Source organism: Dreissena polymorpha, chromosome 3 (genome assembly GCF_020536995.1).
Source record: "Dreissena polymorpha isolate Duluth1 chromosome 3, UMN_Dpol_1.0, whole genome shotgun sequence".
Classification (NCBI taxonomy): Eukaryota; Metazoa; Mollusca; class Bivalvia; order Myida; family Dreissenidae; genus Dreissena; species Dreissena polymorpha.
This window is the reverse complement of record NC_068357.1, coordinates 15,762,016-15,775,596: the sequence shown is the minus strand read 5'-3', so window position 1 is coordinate 15,775,596 and position 13,581 is coordinate 15,762,016. Positions and strand designations below refer to the sequence as shown.

Below are 13,581 nucleotides of genomic sequence, written 5' to 3'. Positions count from 1 at the left end.
AAACAAAAAAAAGCCAAACACATTTATATTAATCAATGTCAATGTAAACAAGAATTACAGGTTTACGACCACCTCAAATGAGAAAAAAAAATTAACATATTTTTCAATTGCTGATCACATATACATTTTATACACCTAAAGGCATGACCGGATATGGCAAAATTATGGGGGAAATATCAGAAATACATGTATATGACAATATAAAAAGTACATGAGGTGTTTGCAAATACATAGGATTTTCCACAATACAGGAGATTTAGAAGAATATAGCATCTTTTGCAAAAATTCAAAGTGACTGAAGTGATTCAAATATTGCACACATTCATTTCTTATCAGAAATTCAAAGTGACTAAAGTGATTCAAATATTGCAAACATTCATTTCTTATCAGAAATTCAAAGTGACTAAAATGATTAAAATATTGCACACATTCATTAGTAATCAGAAATTCAAATTGACTTAAGTGATTAAAATATTGCACACATTCATTTCTAATCAGAAATTCAAAGTGACTAAAGTGATTCAAATATTGCACACATTCATTTCTTATCAGAACTTCAAAGTGACTGAAGGGATTTAAATATTGCACACATTAATTTCTTATCAGAACTTCAAAGTGACTGAAGGGATTCAAATATTGCACACATTAATTTCTAATGAGAAATTCAAAGTGACTAAAGTTATTCAAATATTGCACAAATTCATTTCTTATCAGAATTTCAAAGTGACTAAAGTGATTCAAATATTGCACACATTCATTTCTTATCTGAAATTCCAAGTGACTGAAGTGATTCAAATATTGTTTACCTGGATTGATTCTGTTTAGTCCATGTTTACGTCGGCTTCTATGAATTGATCCGTAAAAATTGTATTCTTCAAACACGTCATCACTTGATCTTTTCAAACAATGCCAGGCACCTAAAATAACAAACAATTACATAATAAATTACACAAGGGCCAACAAGTATTAATTCATGCTACTAATTACTTTTTATATCATCATCTTACTAAGATATTAAACTAAGTAAAATTGTAAAGTCATGAACTCTTATTTTATTACTAAAAAACATTTTTCATTATGACTCTTAAATAAAAAATTGAAAGATATTGTTTCTAAAATCACTTCTTTAATTTAGCCGTACTGTGTGAAAAGGGGGTTTAATGCATGTGCATAAAGTGTCGTCCCAGCTTAGCCTGTGCAGAGGCTAATCAGGGACGACACTTTCCGCCTAAACTTGAGTTTTACTAAGAAGTGACTTTCTTGAAACGAAAAATATAAAAGCGAAAGTGTTGACCCTGTTTAGCCTGTGCACACTGCACAGGCTTAGCTGGAATGACACTTTCCCCACATGCATTAAACCCCTTTTTCCCAGAGTGTGGCTCAATTATATTAAGCACACACATTTTTCAAATTCACTGAGGCATATTATCTCATATTTTTCTAATTAAATGAGTGACAATACTTTTAAAAAGAGGTATTTAAAGTAAACCTTGGCAGTTTCTTTTTCAATTGCTTCTCACAGTATTGTGTTGTGAGAACACCCTGTATTATCATGTAATAAATCAATAACTGACTAAAGAAAACGAGTTGTGAACAACAATCTTCAAAAGAGAACTGAATGTACTGCTATCTATTTCATGTTTTTCTTTTGTAAACTACTTTGCTTATCTATGATATGTAAACATGAAACAAATAAACAAATAATGCCACATGATACTTAATTCTGATATTCTAATGGTGAATTCTCAATGTCGCTACTTATTATTTGGCAGTCAACAAAAAATGATGTATTAGCGGTACTAAAGTAGAAATGGAAATAATCATGATTTCGCACTGGGCTTTTTAAAGCTGATTTTATATCTGTTATTTGGTCATATTTAAAATGGCAACAAATATGTTATTACATACTGTTTCCATCAAACTGATCTGGAAAACTACTTCATTTCTAAACTTGTTGGCAATAATATATGTCTAAAAAAGGAAAAGAAATTATCTCAAACCTGCATTCACTATTTGTATTTAATCAATCACAGTTAAATATTATAGGTATTTTTGCTTCAGTATTTTATAAGTATTTTTAAAGGTGTTTCTTTCTACGTCAAAATATGATAAAAACTGTATTGAAATAAAATCTATTGGAAAAAAAATGGTATAAACGTTATTCAAGAACAAGGATAAGACTTTAAACAAGAGATGTGTTTGTCAGAAACACAATGCCCCCTACTGCGCCGCTTTGAAGCCATATATTTGACCTTTGAACTTGAAGGATGACCTTCACCTTTCACCACTCACAATGAGCAGCTCCATGAGATTCACATGCATGCCAAATATCAAGTTGCTATCTTCAATATTGCAAAAATTATGGGCAATGTTAAAGTTTTCGGACGGACTGTCGGACCGACTTACGGACGGACAGACTGACGGAAGGACAGTTAAAAAACTAAATGCCACCCTTCAGGGGCATAAAAATACTCTACAAAAAATTATCAACAGATTTTCAGTCTGCCAATCAAAGAATCAGCATTACAAACAAACAATTTAGTCTGAAAATTACATTTTACTTTATTAGAAATTCTAGTATTATCAACATTGAATCATTCCAGATAACCTTGGAAATAACATATTTGCAATGTGTTTTATACAGAAATAGAATGAGAGTCCACTGTAATGTTTTTAATACAGAAATAGAATGAGAATCCACTGTTGCCAATCAATGCAATGACGGACCCTCAATCACCTGACAGGCGTGAGGCATTTATTGACCACTTCCATTGTATGATGACACAATTCAATGCCTTAAAAATAATTAAAAACTACTCATTAGAAATTGAAATACGAATGTTGTATACTATGTCATGTATTCTGAATATATAATCACGAGTTTCTAAATGAAAACTTACACACAACAGCTTACGTTACCTTTTTTTGGTGGGTAAGCATCCATATCCTTAACTCACAAATCAATAACAAGGACCAAATAAAAAGTAAAGTATCCCCAGATTCAAATATGGCAAATAACACTTGTCACAAATTTTCAACCATTTGTAGATGGATGATTAGAAAAAAATCTAAACAAAAAATGACATGATGCGCAAATAGCAAGGAAAACATTTGTCACGTTTTTTCCATAGTGCAGATGCCAAGGAAGTGTTTTTTCCAATATTCCTAGGAACTGATGGCTGATTTCCAATACCGGTCTGCCACAATGAATATCTATATAATTATTCCACTGCAGATCCCAGAAAACAGAATCCGATATTACTCATTCCCAAAAATCAATGTTTAATCAAAACTGTTAAATTTCAGTTGCACAGCATCTGCATACAGATCAGACAAGTTGATAGAAGAAAATTCTCTCTGTTTCAAAAGATCTGGGTCTTGATATTTTCAATAGTGCACTATACATGTAAATGTCTTTGATAACATTTTCTGCACTGCAAATTAATAATCAATAAACTGATGCTGCCTATTCTACATCCTAGTCATATGCAAGAAATGAACTAAAAGAGCCGTGCCCTACGAAAACCAGGCTTTAATAAATGTGCATAAAGTGGCATTCCAGATTAGCCAGTGCAGTCTGCAAACTTTTTGCTTTTAAGGATTTGTTTATTTTAAAGAAGTCTCTTCAAGACGAAAATCCAGTTAAGGAGGAAAGTGTTTTTATTCTGATTAGCCTGTGTGCACTGCACAGGCTCATATGGGATTACACTTGAAGCACATGCATCAAGTTACATTTCCCCAGAGTGTGGCTCAAATAAATCTCAAAGTGACTCATAAATGTGTCTTGTTCTGAGAAAACTGGGCTTAATTCATGTGCGTTAAGTGTCGTCCCAGATTAGCCTGTGCAGTCCGCACAGGCTTATCAGGGACGACACTTTACGCTTTTTTGATATTTTTAGTTTGAAGGATGTCCCTTCTTACCGAAAATCAAGTTTAAGCAGAAAGTGTGGAAAGCGGACTGCACAGGCTTATCTGGGACGACACTTTACGCACATGAATTAAGCCCAGTTTTCTCAGAACAAAACACAAAGTAACTTATACAACTGTTCTCGAATTAACATAATGGTTTTTCCTAAATGTTGAATTGCTTTGAATCCAACTTCACGTTTAATAATAATCATCTTTTTTCGTTTGTATTCATTTCATTTTTGTGTTTTTAATCATAACCATAATAATAAATATTCAGGCTACACCACAGTTCTGCAACTGTCGGGGCCAACCAATTTAAAGGTCAGGATAGGTATTTCTAGGGATAACATGTCCAACAGTATATTGTCAATGCTTCTTGTGGCTTTGAAGTTGTGAGTTGTACAAAAACATGGATTTTATTAAACTGCTTTTAGTTCTGCTTGTTTGCTTTAGTAAATCACATAAAAATAGCTTATGATTGTATAATGTTTGTTACCTTAAGTTCTATATGCAAATATATTTAAATGTTGATATCTTAGTATAGTGAATTACTATCAACTTAATTCAAATTATAGTACCATAGCAAACCAAAGTTTTGACAAATTGTACATGTTCCCTAGAACACAGATATTGATTGTTTCCTTTAGACTTTTTCTTGCCTAAATTTGATGTTTAATAAACATTTCAACACAGTTCAAGTCAGGGCTTCTGTTAGTGGAATTCTGGGTGTAAATTACGCCCGATCTCAATGACTCTACAGTTATTTTTTTTTGCTTTTATTTGTTACAGCCTGTGCCATTTGAATTGGGAAAATTAGCGCAATAAACCATGAAATTGGGAAAAATAGCACGATAAACCATAAAATTGGGAAAAATTAAGCATTATAAATATGATTATAAGTAACAGAATTAAAATTGTTCTTAAGTGCATGTTCATTCTTGGGTGCGATGGTTGGACGGTATTTCAAACATAAAATAATAAAAATAAATATTTGTGATTTTTAACCGTTTAAAAAAAAAATAAATTTGGGGGGGGGGGGTGGGGGTGGGGGGGGGTATAGTGTGAGGGTGTGGTGGTCATTTGTGAGATGATCTTAAAAAAAAAAAATAGGGGGGGAGGGGGGATTCGGGGGGGGGGGGGGGGGGGCACGGGGGATGGTTTGGGTGGAGTCTATTGTGGTATGTCAGGTAAGAGTAGTTTTGTCAAAGTATCAATAAAATCTAATCATAAATAAAGAAGTTATGGCAATTTCAGCAAAATTTAATAATTTGACTTGGAGAGTCAAGGTCATTCAAAGGTCAAGGTAAAATTCAACTTGCCAGGTACAGTAACCTCATGATAGCATGAAAGTATTTGAAGTTTGAAAGCAATAGCCTTGATAGTTAAGAAGTAAAGTGGATCGAAACACAAAATTTAACCATATATTCAAAGTTACTAAGTCAAAAAAGGGCCATAATTCCGTAAAAATGACAACCAGAGTTATGCAACTTGTCCTTTTACTGTACCCTTATGATAGTTTGCGAGTGTTCCAAGTATGAAAGCAATATCTATGATACTTTAGGAGTAAAGTGGACCAAAACACGAAACTTAACCAAATTTTCAATTTTCTAAGTATAAAGGGCCCATAATTCCGTCCAAATGCCAGTCAGAGTTACATAACTTTGCCTGCACAGTCCCCTTATGATAGTTAATAAGTGTTGCAAGTATGAAAGCAATAGCTTTGATACTGTAGGAATAAAGTGGACCTAAACACAAAACTTAACCAAATTTTCAATTTTCTAAGTATAAAAAGGGCCCATAATTCTGTCAAAATGCCAGTCAGAGTTACATTACTTTGCCTGCACAGTCCCCTTATGATAGTTAGTAAGTGTTGCAAGTATGAAAGCAATAGCTTTGATACTTACAGAATAAAATGGACCTTAACACAAAACTTAACCAAAATTTTCAATTTTCTAAGTATAAAAAAGGCACCTAATTCTGTAAAAATGCACGCCAGAGTTATCTAACTTTGCCTGCCCAGTCCCCTTATGATAGTAAGTAAGTGTACCAAGTTTGAATGCAATAGCATTGATACTTTCTGAGAAAAGTGGACCTAAACGCAAAATTTAACCAAAATTTTCAATTTTCTAAGTATAAAAAGGGCACATAATTCTGTCAAATTGCACGCCAGAGTTATCTAACTTTGCCTGCCCAGTCCTCTCATGATAGTAAGTAAGTGTACTAAGTTAGAATGCAATAGCATTGATACTTTCTGAGAAAAGTGGACCTAAACGCAAAACTTAACCGGACGCCAACGCCGACGCAGATGCCGACGCCAAGGTGATGACAATAGCTCATTTTTTTTTTTCAAAAAATAGATGAGCTAAAAAAATAAAATAAAAAAAAAAAAAAATTTGTTTGTTTGGAAATTGGACTTTTTTGGGGAAATTTTGGTCAGCTTTTGGGGAAAAATGTTGATTTTAGCAATTGGGAAGCAGCCGCAATCAGCGGTAATTTTTAGAAAAAAAAATCACTGCTGTAACACTGTAGATACCACGTAAACGACTTGTTTTTAAAGTTGAAAAAAAGTTTCAACATTTAAAAAATGCAAAACCATTTTTTTTAACCAAAATACAAGATATTAGCATATACTCTGCGCTATTAAGTTATATCCAGAAATCAAATATGTACATCCATGCTTTCCCTGAGGAAGAATGACATGACTTTGTAAATGAAGTCTTATTTTCGCATGCTTTAAAGCAATACAAAGAATTAACACAACATACATGAGAAAACTTTATTTGTGGCCAGAATTTTCGTGACTTTACTTGATTAATAAAACCTTGTAAGGCTTTTTCGGATGACAAATTTAAATATACACATATGACAATACTAAATGAATAATATTTTTTTATACAAAGTATAACATGGAAATACATGCATGAATAACTTGACAAGTTATATCTTGATACAGAACTGTAGTGTGAGTGTACTCGGTACAATTTACAGAAAGATGTTTATTCTCAGAAGTATTTGTAAATTAATTTCACTAGTCAAGGCTGGCCGTAAAATTTGAAAGTTGTCAATAGGTCAATGTGTCAATCTGCTAAAAAGTTTCCTTTAAGATTTGTGAACGGAACAAAACACTATTTGATGGCCAGAATAGATCAACACTTTTTGGTCGCCATGGCATAATGGTTATTAAGTATGCCAAGCTACCCAGAGGTCATGGTTGCGATTCCCACTGTGGAAGCGTTTTTTTTTAGATCTTCCCAAATGACACTGAGTACTGGTTCTACCCAGGAAACTGTATTCGAGAACGCTTCAATAAGCCTTAGGCTTTTGGTTTCCAAGCTAAAATAAATAGGATAAAACTATCAACACAGGCCCTTTAAAAGAAACTCAAAGCACAATATTGTGTACTATTTTTTTATTAAGAGCTGTCATGCTTATATTTAGTATTCAAGATATTGAGTTATTGCTCTGATGCATGTTTGTTCCTGGAAAGAAATGGCAGTGTTAAAATAAGATGGTATCATTGACAGGCTTTTCTGCTATCAGTTCTTTTTTGTGTCATTCTGACCAAGTTTCAAGATTGGATATACATGAGCCTCGTTCTGACAAAACTGGGCATAACGCATGTGCGTAAAGTGTCGTCCCAGATTAGCCTGTGCAGTCCGCACAGGTTAATCAGGGACGACACTTTCCGCTTTAATGACATTTTTCGTTTAAATGAAGTCTCTTCTTAACAAAAATCCAATTTAGGTGGAAAGTGTTGTCCCTGATTAGCCTGTGCTATAGCAATATTCAATATGGCCTCTTAAGAATGGTAATGATCTAAAAGCTTACAACGCATTCTCGACAACAACAGAGGCACAATAGGTCATCTTCTGCATTTCATGGTCAGATTGGCTAAAAAGTTATAGCCACATATACTGCAAAATGTAGTACTCATCTTCCTACAGTATTTCAATACCAACTACACATCTTGGCAATACTCTTTTTCAACCTACTTTGGAAAAAGCACTGCATTTGATTTGGAAAAATCAAGGTGGAAAGTTTTCTTAATCAGGAAAAAATATTATTGCTAAATGCCATCTATAAAAACAAAATGTCCAGTTTAATATGAATTAAATACCACAAATAAGTTGAATTTAAATCTAAGTTTTGACATAATACCTTACACAGGAATACAAACTTTAGTTGGTCATCATATTAATTTGTTATTGCCATTAATATAATTAGGTTCAAGTGTTTTTCTAGAAGACCGATACTAAATCTGAAGTATTTACCAATCTATAAACAATCTTAGGAATTGGGAACCAATTGGGAATGTTTGGCTCAGTATTGAGAAAAAAATGCATACTTAGCATGTTAAGCTAAGGGAAAGGGGCAGACAAAAGGAATAGAAAAAGGTGTCTATAAACCTATGTTCCTAAACAATCACTCAGCACTTGTTTTATCTGTATCCAAATAAACAAAAATGTGAAACCTTTATCTGTATTAAGCAAGATTGCCATTGAACTGTATCAATCAAGGTTACATTTAATAATGTACATTACACTAAATCATTGTGTACCCCTCCCTTGTCCAAGGTTACATTTAATAATGTACATTACACTAAATCATTGTGTACCCCTCCCCCTGGTCCAAGGTTACATTTAATAATGTACATTACACTAAATCATTGTGTACCCCTCCCTTGTCCAAGGTTACATTTAATAATGTACATTACACTAAATCATTGTGTACCCCTCCCTGGTCCAAGGTTACATTTAATAATGTACATTACACTAAATCATTGTGTACCCCTCCCTGGTCCAATCGAAAGTAGTGCCTATGCCTAAAGAGTTCCTTTTCTCTTCTTAAATAAAAGCCAATTAACAATGCGAGGCATGTCTTTTGTGCATATTTCTAATAACCTGTTTGTTTCTGGAGTACTTTGATGCCTTGGATCGGAAGCTAACTTAAAAGATGAAATTTTGTGGGGGTGTTTTCTATTGTATGGGGCTTTTGTCGAAATAAATCTTCCGAAACACTGTTTTCTAAGGTGGGTGCATTCGACAGTGATTAACTTTCTTAGAAGTTGCGAGACGGTATGTTTTTGATTGCATTTATTGGAAGAGGACAGATCCATCTTTGAAATGATACCAGATTCGGAAAAATTGATATGTCAGAAAAATGCTTTGAAAGTTGTCAGTTTTATAATGGGACCCTACGGGAATTGGAATTAGTGTAATATAACCTCAAGGTAATCTATAAACAAGAGCTGTCAGAGGACAGCGCGCTCGACTTTTTGAGTGCTTGACAGTATAACAAAAGCCATCATGAGGAAATTGTTCATATTCAATAATTTATTAGACAATCTTTCAAAATTTTGGGGGGGGGGTTGAAAGGGGTATAATGTGGGGTGTGGTCATTTATTAGACGATCTTTCAAAAATAAAAAAAAGGAAAAATAAAAATTGGCGGGGGGGGGGGGGTAGGATGGTGAGAGGGGGGTATAATGTGGGGGTGGTAATTTATAAGATGCTGTTTAAAAAATAAAATGGGGGGGGGGGTAGGGGGGGTAGGGAGGGGTGAGAGGGGGTATAATGTGGGGTGTGGTAATTTATTAAATGATGTTTAAAAAAAAAGATGTGTTTGTGAAACACAATGTCCCCCTATATGACGTTTGACCTTGTAGGATGACCTTGACCTTGACCCTTTACCACTCAAAATGTGCAGCTCCATGAGATACACATGCATTTAAAATATAAAATTGCTAGCTTCAATATTGCAGAAGTGACATTACATGAGCAATTTTGACCCATATATTTGACCTTGAAGGATGACCTTGACCTTGACCTTTCACCACTCAAAATGTGCAGCTCCATGAGATACACATGCATGCCAAATATCAAGTTGCTATCTTAAATATTGCAAAAGTATTCATAAAATTAGCGATTTGGGCCACATATATTTGACCTCTGACCTTGAAGGATGACCTTGACCTTGACCTTTCACCACTTAAAATGTGCAGCTCCATGAGATACACATGCATGCCAAATATCAATTTGCTATCTTCAATATTGCAAAAAGTATTCATAAAATGAGCGATTTTGGCCACATATATTTGACATCTGACCTTGAAGGATGACCTTGACCTTGACCTTTTACCACTCAAATTGTGCAGCTCCATGAGATACACATGCATGCCAAATATCAAGTTGCTATCTTCAATATTGAAATACTGCAAAAGTGTACAAGATTGCAACATATAAAAGCAATATGTCAAAGGATATAGGAAATATTTGGGGTAGTACGCAAACTTTAACATAGATTTATCAATAATATGCATATTCTAAGTATAAAAGGGGCAATAATTATGACAAAATGCTTGATTGAATTGTCTGCTCTTGTTTATAGGTTGGGGTGATGTTGGTAAACAAGTATGCAAAATATGAAAGCAATATGTCAAGGAACAATGAAAATAAATGGGGTAGTACGAAAACTTTAACATTTGCTGCATATTCTAAGTGGAAAAGGGGCCATAATTATGACAAAATGCTTGATAGAGGTGTCTGCTCTTGTTTATAGGTTGGGGTCATGTTGGTAAACAAGTATGCAAAATATGAAAGCAATATGTCAAGGAACAAAGAAAATATTTGGGGTAGGACGAAAACTTTAACATTTGCACGCTAACGCAGACGCTAACGCTAACGCAGACGCTCACGCCGACGCCGGGGTGAGTAGGATAGCTCCACTATATATATTTCATATATAATAGCCGAGCTAAAAATAAAACAACTATAAAACAAATGCACAGTCTGCTGTTTACCGCTGAATTGCTATTTGTGCACAATATTATTATCCCCACACTTTTCGGAGAAAAAGTTGGGATATTGTGGTTATCTCCATCTTCCGTCCGACCGTCCATCCTGGCTACCTGCTCCTCCTACACTATAAGCACTAGAACATTGAAACTTACATACATGGTAGCTATGAGCATATGTGCGACGGTAAGGATGGCGGAATTTTGATTTGACCCCTGGGTCAAAAGTTATGGGGGTTGGGGTGGGGCCGGGTCAGAGATTTTCCTGCCACCCCGATTCGGCTCATAACTACTTTGTCCCTTCAGATATTGATTTCATATTTGGTGTGCATGTGTATCTAGACAAGACCTTTCCATGCGCATACAATTTTTTACCTCTGTGACCTTGACCTTGAGGTCAGCTTTCAGGTTTCAAAATCTGCGACTGCGATTTGAAAAAGGCTCATAACTACTGTTTCCCTTCAGATATTGTTTTCATATTTTGTATGCATGTGTATCTGGACAACACCTTTCCATGCCCATACAATTTTTTACCCCTGTGACTTCATTGACCTTGAACTTGAGGTTAGCTTTCAGGTTTCAAAATCTGCAAAGGCGATTCGAAAAAGGCTCATAACTACTGTGTCCCTTCAGATATTGCTTTCATATTTGGTATGCATGAGGGCCCTCAATCCATTTTAGGGAAAGTGGGTCGCTACCCATGGCAGGGGGAATTTTAGGATGTGGGGGGAAGAATTCTTGTAGGTCAAGAATAAAGCAAAATACCACTAAAATATCAGTATGTTTTGACTTTATTTGTTCAGCCATATACATTTGCTCATTTTCTTAATGAAATGAGTGTCTGAAAGTCAATTATTCTGTCTTACATTTGTTTGAAATGACCTAAAGCTTTATCTAGCTGGGCACTCGTAGGTTTTTATGTTCCACAGTGGACTACACATAAGATATGTTCAGTGTCTATTGTTTCAAGGATAATCTAGAGGTGTACAGACACTATTCATATTACAAGAGGGCCAAGATGGCCCTAGTTCGCTCACCTGTGAGGAGTCGGTTCATTCAATCTTTACCTAACGTCAAACTTGACCTAGATATTGTCCAGACAAACATCCTGGACAAGTTTCATCATTATTGAACCAAACAAAACTCTGGCGTATGGATTGTTTTTGTTTTTGTAAGATTTGACCTGGTGACCTATATTTTGAGTTGACCCCCCCCCTTACCAAACATCAAACTTTGCTAACAAAAATAAATATTTTGACCAAGATTCATAAAATCTGAAACAAAATTGTGACCTCTAGAGTGTTTACAAGGATTTTGTATAATATGATGAAAATTTGGACAATCTAAGGGCAATAATTATGGCATTAATTATGTGATTTTGCTCATTATCAAACTTGACTGAGATCTTTCAGCAACTGTCATTAAGAATGCTTGAGAAGTGTGAATGCTAGAGTGTTTACAAACCAAATGTGGACGGACGGATGGCGGACAAAGACCAATCCTAAAACCTCACCTGAGCAATCAGGTGAGCTAAAAAGTGTGTTTCACCGATCTGAGCCATTTTCCAGCTTGCCCGAGAAATCAATAAAACCAATGTATTGTCGAAAATAAATAAATAAAATCATTGGAAAAAAAGGAAATACTAATAACATCAGAACAAAGACAACATATCTTTTATAACCTTAACACAGAGACAACAAATCAAATTATGCAAAGAAACACACATCTATATCTTCAAATGAAATGAGTCCTAAACGCACCTTTTGTGACATCAGGAAATTTTAATCCCTCTATTACATGACATGCGTTCTTCTCCCATCAAAACAAAAAACTGCACTTCATTTCCGTAATTCGATGTGCACCTTTACGCAATGCGATGCCCGTTGCATAAATCTTATATAAGATAAAATTACTCAATTTTAAGTTTGCTCTTACTTGACTTATGAGATCGTCCAAAAAAAATCGAGGTTAATCGATCCCCGCGTCGTTGCGGTAATGTTTTTGCTTAAGTTGTTGTCACGAAAACTCGTTGATTTACAACGCAAAACGTCTTATTTGAACTGACGCAAATTAATTTAATAATTTTTTTCAAAATCGCTTTTGCTTTATTTGGATAATCTAACCCAAAGTTTAATGTAAGCAAGTGTTTGTTTACTGGAATTGTAAACAAAGAGTCAGTAAAAGTCATCCGCATATTTGCAGTCTGTGTGAATTGACAGTTTGACGTCATCACAGGAAAGCCGCTTTCTGTCTGAAGCAATATAGCGACAAATTTCTCGCCGACAAAATTGGCTTCCTTTGTATAGCAATCAACATGCTGAACCAATCGTATTTTTGTTTCTCAATGGCAATCCTCCAATTTAATAATAGCACTTGCATAGCTCCGCCTTCGAATCTTTTGTAGAGAACGGAGGTGGAGTTTAACGGTTAATTGAGCTAGTGTTTTACGCAAGTTGAGTTCCGATTTGCCGAAATTACTCGTCCCTAAGCATTGAAACGACAAATACATTTATCAATGATTTTCCTAGATTTGTTCCGATTAACAAACTTTCTGTACAGTTCCTAAATATGGCGGACGTGTTTACAAAATTCCTAAACACATATATCGTAAATAATGGAAGGGTTTTATTGGATTATTTATTCTAATTATCAAATTGCAAGGTAATTCTTTTTTTATCTACTACAATATCGGGTTTGTTTAATATAATTAACATGTTAAACAATATAGTTGCATCACAGACTCGGAAATAAATTTTCATGGAGTCCACATTTTACTGACGCTGATTTTCCTATTGTCTGTAATTTTTACCCGAAATAAATTTTGAGAAGTGACCATAAAAGGACTGGTACATAATGTGTCACATTGAAAAATATCCCGAT

The 13,581-nt window shown here is 34.6% G+C and overlaps 1 protein-coding gene across 3 annotated transcripts in view; it reads right to left on the bottom strand.

Annotated features, from left to right (window-relative positions):
• The window catches only part of LOC127873055 (pecanex-like protein 4), a 49,218-nt gene that overhangs the window by 31,821 nt on the left and 3,816 nt on the right, over positions 1-13,581 (bottom strand). For all 3 annotated transcript variants that reach the window (XM_052416627.1, XM_052416626.1, XM_052416625.1), the window contains exon 2: positions 807-917. The gene's annotated coding sequence lies outside the window, so the exon portion shown is untranslated. The remainder of the gene's footprint in view (positions 1-806; positions 918-13,581) is intronic.